This window comes from Rissa tridactyla, chromosome 4 (genome assembly GCF_028500815.1).
Source record: "Rissa tridactyla isolate bRisTri1 chromosome 4, bRisTri1.patW.cur.20221130, whole genome shotgun sequence".
Lineage (NCBI taxonomy): Eukaryota > Metazoa > Chordata > Aves > Charadriiformes > Laridae > Rissa > Rissa tridactyla.
In genome coordinates, this window is record NC_071469.1 from 35703915 (window position 1) to 35716417 (window position 12503).

Here is a 12503-nt window from a genome sequence, read left to right on the forward strand (position 1 = left end):
AGTCACTGCCCTTTCTAAAAATGCTTTCAACGGATATATGGATTGAATTGGTCTTTCTTGAGTATAGGCATTCTATTTATATAGACGCGGAATGAGGTGCTTTCATAAATATACAGCGACAGAGGCATGTTGCTCTTGAAGTAGATAATAGATATATTTCAAGAATCTAGTCCTGAGATCAAATCTGCCATTTTTACATTTGTATTTTACATGTTTACAAGTACCGCAGCGGGACAAACCCCTTTCCATGAAAAACAGAGAGAAATAAAAATGTACTGCAGACTGCTAGATGGTTATCCGACTCTTCTAACACACTCTGAAACATAAAGATGGCACATTTTGAGTTATTTTTCAATACATCCAAATGTCTGCTGTGTCCAAATATTAAATCCTTTCATAAAGTATAAGGTTGTATTGTTATCTTATATTTTCATAATTATAATCATATGCATCATAGAATTTCATAATTAATAAACATTGTAGCCTATGTGATATGTTTATATTTTTATATTTTTATCTTACCCAAAGTTTAATTAATATGTACTGGAAAATATTTGAAGCTATGTAGTAAATTTAGATTTACTGCATATCTGGTTTTGATACTTACTTTTTTCCAAAATAACTTAAATTTCCTAGGAGCTCAACTCAATCCTGAAATATATTAAATCTCATTATTATCCATTACTGAAAAAAAGTAAGTAAAGAAAACATTAAAAGGATGTTGCTTGTGTCGTGGTTTAAACCCAACTGGCAGCTAGGACCACAACTCCAAGAAGTTGGAGATGTGGGTTGAGATAATAAAGACAGTTTAATAGAACAATATCAGAAAATGAAAATAAAAATAATAATAACAATAATAATAACGACACAAGTCACTTTCACCACCCAGTGAATTGGCGCCATCCCGAGAAGTGATCACGAGTACCCAGCCCCCAGCTAACCGCATTTATATACTGAGCATGACATCTATAGTAGGGAATATTCCATTGGCCATTCCACTGTTCTGTCTAGGCTTCTTCTCAGCTTCTATGTGAAGCTGAAAAAAAGTCCTTGAAAGCTATAAACATCACCTGGCAATGACTAAAACAATATGCATTATTGACATTCCTTTCATACCAAATCTGAAGCGCAACAACTAGAAAGAAAATTAACTCTGTCCCAGCTGAAACCAGGACAGCCTATCTCAAGTCAATGCCTTAAAAATCACATTTGGTAAGACAAAAGTCCAATCCTTTCAGCAAAATGTGGCATTTCTGTTGTTTTAAACATAAAGAAATTAATTTTTATTAACTGTCTATTAATATTATGCAAACTGGAATTAAACTTTCTGAGCTATGCCTGCACTAGTATGAACTATGTTTTCAAATAGACTTAGTCAAAATTTCTTTTACAGGGAAGCAAATTAGGCAGGTACAGCACACCAAATGAGCTGAACTTTGTCCTCAAAGAAAATTGGTTTTTCCTTTTCAATTTCATTTCAAAGAGATCTGACAACTGTCGCTTTGAACAAACTTTAACAGCACAATATCCTTTGTGCAAGTTTCCCCCTGTCAGCTTTTCCATTCCAGCAGGAACTTAGAACAAAGTGTATGCTGCCCTTTGAGTTGAGAACTTCATCAGTTGAATGAACACTGGTATAGTGCAGTGAAATTGAGGGCATACTCTCTCTGTGAATCTGAACAGTGCACTCTCAACAAATACAACTTCTCTGTCTTTTACAAGGATAAACAAGCCATCCATCCCTCCTCACATTTTCCCTGTTCTCCCATGCTTACTGAAAATTAAAAGTAATTTGAAAATCTACCTGTTCAAACCTAGGCAGGGTAGCAAACAGTCTTGGTCGCAAACACATCGCTTTCTTTTTCAGTTTTTATATATATAATGCATGGAATAAATCTGCATTTATGCATTGTCATCCTTTGTGAAATCTACTGCCCAAAATGTTATTTTGTTTTTCATTTTCTTCCTAAGAAAGCCCTTAAGGTCATTTAAAAATAACATGGGGAAAAAAAAAAAAAGACAAAATTTAGAAAATTTAGAAATCTCTTAGGAGTAAAAAGATTCAATTCATTAGATTAATCGCATTCATGTAGTGAAATTGTGTCATTTGTACCCCACTAAGACCAACAACGTTGCATATTCTTGGATAGCAGCACTCCCTTTCTCAGGAATGTTTATGACCAGGTTTGGAACACCTGTGTTTTAGCATTCATGCATAGTCGACATATGGTGGTCTCTTTAAGTGAGACATGGGAAGCAATTCTACAGTATCTTTTCTGTCTTTCCTTCTATGTACTAATTTCACATAATGGGAGCAGGACATTGTTTACAAAGCTTGGTTAGTAAAAAGTAAGCACACAAAGAAACATGGTTTATGTCACCTGGTATTGAGTGGATCTGCATTCATGAGAGCTGTCCAAACAAATAAAATATGATAGGACAGAACAGTAAAATAAGTACAGTGGACTTTTTTGATAAATGATTGGGCCCTTAAGTGCATCCAGAACTGTCTTTCAATCACAGTTTACACGGCTCATTGGCTCGCTAATTTTAATCACTGCTACAGGTTGTCAAGAGTTGTTGTGGAATCTCCATCCCTCGAGATTTCAAAAGGCATCCAGACACAATCCTGGGCATCCTCCTCTAGGTGACCTTTCTTGAGCAGGGAAGTTGGACCAGATGACCTCCAGAGGGTCTCTTCAAGCCTCATGTATTCTGTGATTCTGTGAAAAAAATAAAACAAAACAAAACAAAAAAAAAACCAGATCATTTTTGAAATGTTTTCCTTTGTTGTTGTACAAATCTAAACACGTGACTTTTGCTATTCTTTGCCTTCTATTGATGGGTGATTTTATTCATGTTTTTTTCTTATCATAGAATAATAGAATGGTTAGAGTTGGAAGGGACATTGAAGATCATGTAGTTTCACCAACCCTGCCATGGGCAGGGACACCTGGGTTGCTCAAAGCCTCATCCAGCCTGGCCTTGAACACTTCAAGGGATGGGGCATCCACAACTTCCCTGGGCAACGTGTTCCAGTGTCTCAACACCCTCACAATAAAGTATTTCTTCCTAATAGCTAATTTAAATCTACCCTTTTCCAGTTTAAAACCATCACCCCATGTCCTGTCACTACACTACCTGATAAAGAGTCCCTCCTCATCTTTCCTATAGGCCCCCTTTAAGTATTGAAAAGCTGCAATAAGGTCTCCCTGGTGCCTTCTCTTCTCCAAGATGAACAACACCAACTCTCTCAGGCTGTCCTCATAGCTCCAGCCCTCTGGTCATCTTTGTGGCCCTCCTCTGGACTCACTCCAATAGGCCCATGTCCTTCTTATGTTGTGGGCTCCACAGCTGGACGCAGTACTCCAGGTGGGGTATCACAAGGGTGGAGTAGAGGGGCAGAATCACCTCCCTCAACATGCTGGCCATGCTTCCTTTGATGCAGCCCAGGATGGGGTTGGCTTTCTGGGCTGCGAGTGCACATTGTCGGCTCATGTCCAGCTTTTCATCCATCAGTACCTCCAAATCTTTTTCCACAGGGCTGCTCTCAATCCATTGTCTGCCCAGCCTGTATTTGTGTCTTGGGATTGCCCTGACCCATGTACAGGACCTTGCACTTGGCCTTGTTGAACTTCATGATGTTTACATGGGCCCACCTCTCAAGCCTTTCCAGGTCGCTCTGGATGGCATCCCTTCCTTCCAGTGTGTCAAATACACAACACAACTCGGTGTCATCTGCAAACTTGCTTAAGGGTGCACTCAGTCCCATCATCTGTGTAGCAGATAAAGATTTTAAACAGTGCTGAGGGTGCACTGAATCCCAGCGTCCATGTCACCAACAAAGATGTTAAACAGTACTGGTCCCAGTACCGACCCCGGAGGAACGCCACTTGTCATGGCAAGTTTGAACATCAAGCCGTTGACCACAACTCTTTGAGTGCAAGCAACCAGCCAGTTCCTTATCCATCGAGTGGTCCATCCATCAAATCTCTGTCTCTCCAATTTAGGGACAAGGATGTCATGTGGGACAGTGTCAAATGCTTTGCACAAGTCCAGATAGATGACGTCGGTTGCTCTTCCTTTACCCATCCGCACTGTAACACCATCTTAGAAGGCCACAAAACTTGTCAGACACTGTTTGCCTTTAGTGAAGCCATGTTGGCTGTTACCAATCACCTCCTTATTTTCCATGTGCCTTACTTTCCATGTGTCGTCTTCTCTACTAATATTTAGTTATTAGTGTCAAACATGCTTGTAGAGAAAACTTGAGTGCAGAGTGGGTAAGGTTACCAAAGAAATCCATGTCTAATATAATTACAGGTTTTTTGATTACCATGTATGCTAAATAGCTGAGAAATCAGCTCAAATATTGCATGAGCTAACCAGGACATGGAATATTATTTTTTTTTAAAGTTCTAATAACTCTGATTTACCAATTTAGACTGTGTACATGATTAAAAACCTTAGGATCATGGAAATTGATGTTTATTGATATGATAGAATTTTTAACACAGAAAGCCAAATCAGTAAAAAAGAAGAGTCTAGTCAGACTCTAATTATAACAAAAATTAATAATAGTGGAAAATCTGAAGATCTTGTTACCATAATTGAATAGATTTTTGACATTGCATGGCATATGCCCAGGTGTTCTTAGTCTTGTTGTAACTGTTAAACTGAAACATGGAATTCGATGCACTGTAATGACAAGTTCCTGAAACCCCTGTGTATGCCTCTGTGTGTTATCTGTATGTACACCTACAGCTATGTATGTGTGGTTTTACGAAAATACAGGGGGTTTGTGGCTATGACTGTCGTTGGGAAGAAAGGGTATCTCAAAATCTACATTTTGAACTTAGAGCTGTTCCACCTCGAATTCTGATTGGTAAAAAGTGAACAATGGTCTTCTCTGCAATGATCCAATTTCAGTTTCAATTTCCTCCCTAAAGGTTTGGTGACATTTAGCTTTGGAATTTTAAGCTTTGGTTTACACTAATATTAAACTACCTTTCCTGGTAGTATTGTTTAGATTAAATGATACAACTTTGCATTCTAGCAGAAATTTTTGTGACAGGTAATTAAGTATGCTTGTTATTCAATCTCAAGGATTCCAATGGTATAAGTGAAACTTCATGAATTCTAGTACTTGAAATTACATTACCATTCTATTTACTCTAATGTGTGATTATTTCAGATCCCAAATCTGTATGTGCATTTAGAGGGACATATTTGCATATTTCAGAATGAACACTAAAACAGAGACAAGAGTATAAAACCAGACAAATGCAAATTTACCTATGTATTTCTTCTGATTTGGAGATTCTCTTAGCCTTAGTGGCGTGTATAACTTATATATTTTTATATTACATATAGTGTAATTTTTATATTATATTCACTCTTCAGTGGTCCTCCATTTCCTTATACCTTCACATATATTTCACAGTTTTTTGTTAAACTGTAAAAGAACATTCCATTGTCCTTAAGACTAAGGATGAAAATCCACCCTGCAGTTGTTTCTTCGCTTATTGATGCCACCTCATCACTCTTTTTAGTCTCTTCTGTGGGGTCAGAAGTCCCATGCTCCACAGGAATGTAGAAATGATGGTGATATACAAGACATTTAATCTGTACTAAAGAAATGGCGAGCATGAGCATTTTTGAATCTTAAGATTCTTATATGCATACCGGGCCTTAAAAATGTCCCAGTACATTATAACCATGAGAACATAGCTATGTTTGTATCCTGTAACCTCTGACTGCTTTAAATTCCATACCTAAGAACATCTAATGAAGACTGCAGAACAGCTACTGGATATTGGAGAAATTACACTGGGAAAAGGTCACAAAAATGACTAAGGAAGAGAGGAAAATAAGAGTGCAATGCAATTCCAAGCTGGTATAAAAGGCTAAAAATTGTTTCTGTTCTTTGTGTGTGTTTTATATATAGGTTCTACGGAGAAAGGAATGTTGTGTAGAGAGAGGGATGCGGGGTGGGAGGGGATGGGGCTGCTTTCCTTATTTTTGTTCACGTCTGTGTTCCATTTTTGTACTACATTTATGCAGTGGTCATTTATTAGCATTTATATAGCTTGCTGTTTCAAGACATCTTGCAGTCAGTCATTGGATTTAACAAGAGCAGGGCTATTTCGTGCTTTGAATTCTTCCATTAAATAAACCTAGCATTTTGTTTGAAATGTGAAACAAAGTAGAAAAAGCAGTCCGAAATGCCTTCTAAAATTAACAGAAGCATTTGCTTTATGTTTGTGATGTGCTTAAAGAATGCATTAGATGAAAATAAGAAAAGAGATATAACTGAGATACTTCCCTGAAATTCTGCCATTGACAAAATACTATAAAGGTGATATGATTTTAAAAAAACATAAAACCATACAGTGTATTCAAATTAATTCCTAGCTGTAATTCAATAATAGATTTCAGTAAGAGACAGGCAATAATAAAGATTCAGAGTGATTTACCTGTTTCACAGCCAAAGTAAGAGAGTTTACTAGTAGTATAGACAAATCAGAAAATAATGATTCTTGTGGCAAAAGAAAACTCATTATTAGGATGACCAGCTTCTTTTTATGACAGATATTCCAGTCCAGTTTGGACAAGACTAAATGATCTAGACCTTCCTTGCTGGATTGTTTTGTTGATGCTGATACAATTATATTTCAATTTAGATGGTTTGTGTATTCTACGTATATTTACACTCCCTCATAGTTTGATCCTGTGCAACATTAATTGTATTACGGTCAAAGGTGCTTTATTTCTCCATTGCATATTATAACTTCCTTCATAGCTTTTGAAAAGAAGTGCTAATATCTTGAAGAAAATGGACAGGAGATTTATTTCAGTGGGATATATCTATATATTTTAATTATTATTATTTGTATTCTATCAATGTAACAAAAATATTCTATGGAGGAAAATACTCCTGTTAAAACAGCAGTCATTTCTGACATTGAACCATGTTCAGACATCATCATGTTTTATGTTAATGCACATGCATAGAAGCAAGAGGAGTTAGAAGAGTAAGAAGAATGAGATTTGGCCTGTTTGCTTCTACAGGACTAAGATACCTCAATGACTTTCATCTTGTTCTTTATATACAGCAGCTGTGGGCTTAGTCCTACTCTAGAAAATGTGTAGAAGAATCTCTTGAACTTCTTAAAGCATCATCACAAAGTTCTAGAAGAATTTATGGATCCGAAAAGAATAAATTTGATCTAACTGTCTTCTCCCATTGGAAAAGAATATTTTCCATTTTACCAGTAGTTCCAAGAAAACCCCATCTCTACATTCTATAATTTTTCACAATAGAAGAGGTCTGTTTTGAAAAGTCATTTGAAAGTCCATGAACAGAGTTTTTTACAGAAGACTTGAGAGCGAATATATTTGCATCTAGAGATTATAGTTCAGTACATTAGCATGTTAAAACAATGCATGGCAATGATATCAGAATAATTTTCAGAATGACACGGTCAGAGTCAAAGGCTAAATTTGACCATGACTACAGAGAGACATAAATCCACCAGATACTTCAAGAGATAGTTTTGGTGACAAGAGGTTTCTTCATAATATCCTCTTGAGTTATACAAGTTGGACTGCCATAAACAGTATTTAAGATTTTTGGTTTACCTATTCTGATGCAAAACACAGAAACATGAAATAGACAGCAATAAAATTTTCTGATAATAAGCCACAATGAACTGCACTGACTGGACTAACAGCAACTTGCTTCTGTATCAAAAGCCGTTTGTTGTTAAAAGCTAAATGAAGTTATCTTTAGTGACACTGCTTGGGTCTGTGTTCTGGATGCAATATTATTTTGGATCTACCTCATTTCTTGATGTGGTGTATGAAACAGCAATGTTGTGGAGAACTGAGATAAGCACTAAGGCACTACCTGGCCACATATTTCTAGCACTTGTTTAGCAATTACACTTCAAAGCATAAAACAGACTTACTAAAAAACAAAACACAAGAGAATTTGCTACTATGATAGTACGTCAGAGAAAGATCTGAAAAGTCAGCAGTCATGTACAATATACTCATTATTTACTGAGGTCAGAACTGTGTCCACAGAATCCCAGAGCCACGTACCTGAACAGGATAAGTCAATATCAACGCTATCTTACCAAAGTGATGATTTTTTTCTAACCAGTCACTTACAACAATATATGAGATAGAAAGAAGAAAGGAATTTTAAACCTTAATCAGTCACTCCATACCGTTGTCCTTTCTCACTGTATCTACTTTATTAGTTCATTTAGAACTCACTGTACAAAACTGATGTGGAATGATATGCTTTGCATGCGCCACCTAAGAGAAAGTTTGGATGTAAATACCATGTTTATGGTCAGATCTTTCCAAAATGCCAGAAGGTCATATCTTCTAAGGGATTTAATCTCTAATTAACTTTTCAGTTGGAGTTCTGTGCAGAAATATTTTGAATGATCTGGGCATCAGTCTTGTTAAGAGTAATGGGTTTCTTTTAGTACCCACATATCTAAGGCCACATTTTACAGTCATTAGGCAACTAGGTATACTCATCAGCTGCAACAAAAATTTTCAGAATATGGCTATCTTGTTTAGGTACATCTGGAAAACAGCAGTTCTGGTACCTAAATTACTTGAGAAGCAGCTTTTGTAATTTATAACTTAAGATTCTGAAAATTTCATCTTCAATATGCCACATGCTGTGTACTTGAAACACTGATCTATAAAGCATTTAAAATCTGTTCGTATACTTTATGTAGCAGTAGTATTATAGAGAAGATATAACATCCAATAGCATTGCCAAATAACAGCTTTATTTTTCAAATATATAGTAAGCATGGATTTTCCAGGAGCTTTTTCTCTGTGGACAGCTTTAAACAAAAAGTTTAGAAAGCTCCCAAAATGTTAAACTCTTGCTGAATTTCCTGACAAGGTAGTTTTTAATGATATATTAAGTTCAACCAGGTTTGGGGTTTTTTTCAGATTTTTCATGTTGTGCATGAAATTCTTATTTTCCTTCCTCTCAAATCTGGCAGCTTTTGATTCATGTCATTTCTTTCTCAGCTGCAAGTGTAGAGCAGCTGAAAATAAGGCTTATAACGGAAGTAGTTGCAGCTTCTCATAAGGAGCTAAACCAAAGCTAAGGTTTACTGTTCATAACAGTAGAATAAATTGGATTGAAGGATGAAATTTATCACAAAGATATATATCTATAAACGGCTACTACGTACGTCAGAAGCATGAGTGGTTCATTCAAAAACAGAGCAGTGAGTACTTAAGCAGGCTTTCTCCCCTTTAAGAACCCATATTATGTATCCTATAGGATGTCTTCATGGTCTATTGAGCCAGTATATATTTCAGATATTAAAAAAAACATATTTCATGTATTTATTCATAAAGCAAAACAGACATCAATAAGCCATTCCAAGCTGTGTTCATTCATACTCTATTTTATATGGCCTACTATTTATCCAGTAGACTGGAATGGCTCCTTAGAAGCTGTTTTGGTTAATCAGGTCATTATGTATTAAAGACACAATCCCTCCTTGTTAAAACTCTGTGTTAAAATTCTAAGGGGAATTTACTGCAATTGTAGCTTATTTTAAATTGCTTTTTATGTATAAATACTATACGCAATGCTGTATGCAGTTAGCTCAAGTTTAATTCCTGTGCTAGATGCTACGTTTTTGACAAGTCAAGTCTTTGGAACTAAAAATCACATGTTGTCCATATCTTTAATGCCTTCATTTTGTCTAATGTTCAGAGGAAATAAGTATGATGTCTGTTGACGATGAATCTATTCCAGTTGCCCCTCTTGTCACAGATGAGAGGATTATTGTACGCAAGTTAATTTTATAGTAGAAATGGTACAGAATAGTATGTTCCAACTAGTCCCACTCTGCACTTAAAATCTGTTTGTGCATTTTATGTAGCAGTAGTGTCTTCTCTCATGTATATGATATCTACTTGACAAATTAGCAGGTAAGACTAAGATTGAATCTGCGTATTTGCATAGATGGAAAATGTTAAATCCATTCCCCTAAATACCTGAAAGCAATCGAGTCTCTGCATTTACTGAATGTGCATCGCTATATCTGCTTGTTGGAGATGAATTGTCCAGGGACATTCTTGTATCTTTACCTTTCTTTTTTTTAGGAAATAAATAGCAAAATTGAGTATACTTGGCAACCCTAGTCCTCTTTTATACTGTAGCATCTTTCTACTCCCATATATATTAGCCATGGGATACCTTCTGTAACTCCCAGTTCATCGGTTTTCCTCTTTAAAACAGGTTTTTAAGCAAAACAAAGCAAAACTAGAAACAGTTACAGACTCTTAATGATACACTCATGAATAGAAATATTCCGTAATACAAGAACAAACAGAGTATATAATAAGCTTGTGTTCATAATGAAATGCCATTTCAAGGTGAAGAGAGTGGTCGTCTAAATAAATGTCACTGTGAGGTTTTTACCCTCCTAAAGCACTACACACTGAAAGGGTCTAGCCTTTCATTACATAAACGTCCAAGGCAAAGCACCCACCAGCTCAAAAATCAATCTATAAGATCAAAATGAAGGAGAAAATCTTTGTGCTAGGCTTGTTTGGGGTTGTTTTGGGTTTTTTTTGGGGGGTGGTGTGGTGGTGATGTCAGTGTGGTTGCTTGATTTTCTATTCCCCACATTCTTTTTTTCTTCCAGACAATTCCAGATCCTACTCTGAGAGGGTGTTTTTTTCTTCCTCATGTGCAAAACTAAAGCTTTGAGCACTCAGTTGCTATGGAAACAGAAAGGAGAGAAACAGTTTATGTATTTCAAAAGCTGTCAGCCTATATGCTGTGGATTTTGATAACTAAACCTAAACATGAACCATCCTTTTTTAAAACCATTGTGACATTTATTACTGTGCATGACTGTTGCTAGGGAAAATAAGGCATCTATTTTGTTTAGCTTATTTCACATCAGTTTTATAAATAGTTGGCATTTCAGAACTAATTTTTGTTCTTAATCAGTGTTTAGCAAACCAAAATGGAAATAAACATATAGTGAGCTCGCAAACATTGCAGCTTTCTCCATGGCTAAAATAAAGCAAATTGCAGCACAGCCATTCAAAGACAGACATGTTGATGAAAGACATCTTTTATATATTATTTTTAATAGCTACAAATCTGTGCTCAGCAACCTAACAAAATTATATGAAAAAGAAAAAATGCTGTCTTTTATGCAAAATGTAATTTCTATGTGTTTTTCTAAGCTTTAAAATGTGGAGTTACTGCTACACAAAATCTGGATATTTTCAGAACTGAAAGAGACCTCTTTGAATAACCAATTTTACTAGACACTAACAGTGCCCATTCTATTGTTGTCCCCCAGGACATTCTGATGGTCCCAAAACTAAGGTTCCCATAACAAAGTCTTTTTATCAGAATTTAATGATCCAGTTAAATGAGCCAATAAATTTACAGAAGAATAACAGCTTTCTGTCTTAGTAGTGCACCATGATGGAGGCCTGTAACCAGTACAAAACTCATCTTCCCGGATTGTATCACAGAGCAGCTCAGTTTGGAAAACAACACAAAAGATCATCACTCAAAAAGGGTTTTTTTACATGGGAAGGAGAGGAGAATAAAATTGTGTCAGAATACTTTTGAGTACTTTTGCATGTAACCTTTAGCTTCCTCTTTTCCACCCACAGTTTCTGATATCACAAACCAACCTGTGATTTTAAAGATAATAATTGAAGTTATTTAATAGTAAGAGTTGTTCTTCAAAATCTAATCTTGTGGACCCATTGCTGACATGCTCCTTTGCGTTGTATCAAAACCGCATGAAAATAAATATTTTACAGTACAATCAAGACATGTTGGAATTGCTTATAATAAAATTTCATCTGCTTTGTCATTTAGAAGGAAAATGGAGCTATAAAGATGATTAAAACAGAACAATTTTTACTTTTTAATTTTCATGGTAGTGAGATTTATATATATATCTATTTATGTAGCCAGGTAAGTGATTTTCAAATGCAAGTCTGATCAGGCCTGGAAAGTTGTTCTGAACATAAATAAAAATGTTTATGATGAACCACACAGCATTTTCATTTATGTGTTACTGTAATGCAAAAAGGCAGTATCATGTGATAGTCTAAATTATTTGACAGTCTTAATCATCTAGACATCATTTTGAGTTGAACGGGCAAAAATTTCAGGCAAAACTCCGTGCTTGTATAAACATCATCCTGAATATCTTGTTTGTGCAGGTGGTAGAACACCAACCTAACAATCTAGTTTAATATAATGAGCATTGTGGGGGTTGCTTTATCTTTTTTATTATTTTTTTTTCAAAGTATGTGCTATTAGCACATGGCAGAGAAATTTTCCAATTGAGGAAAATTATTGGAATACCATCACACACTAGTTCACTGGGTTTCTTTGTAATTAATCCACAATACCACCAGTCAGGAGACTTTGGCTGAAGTCCTGGTTGTATTGGAGTAAATTAAAT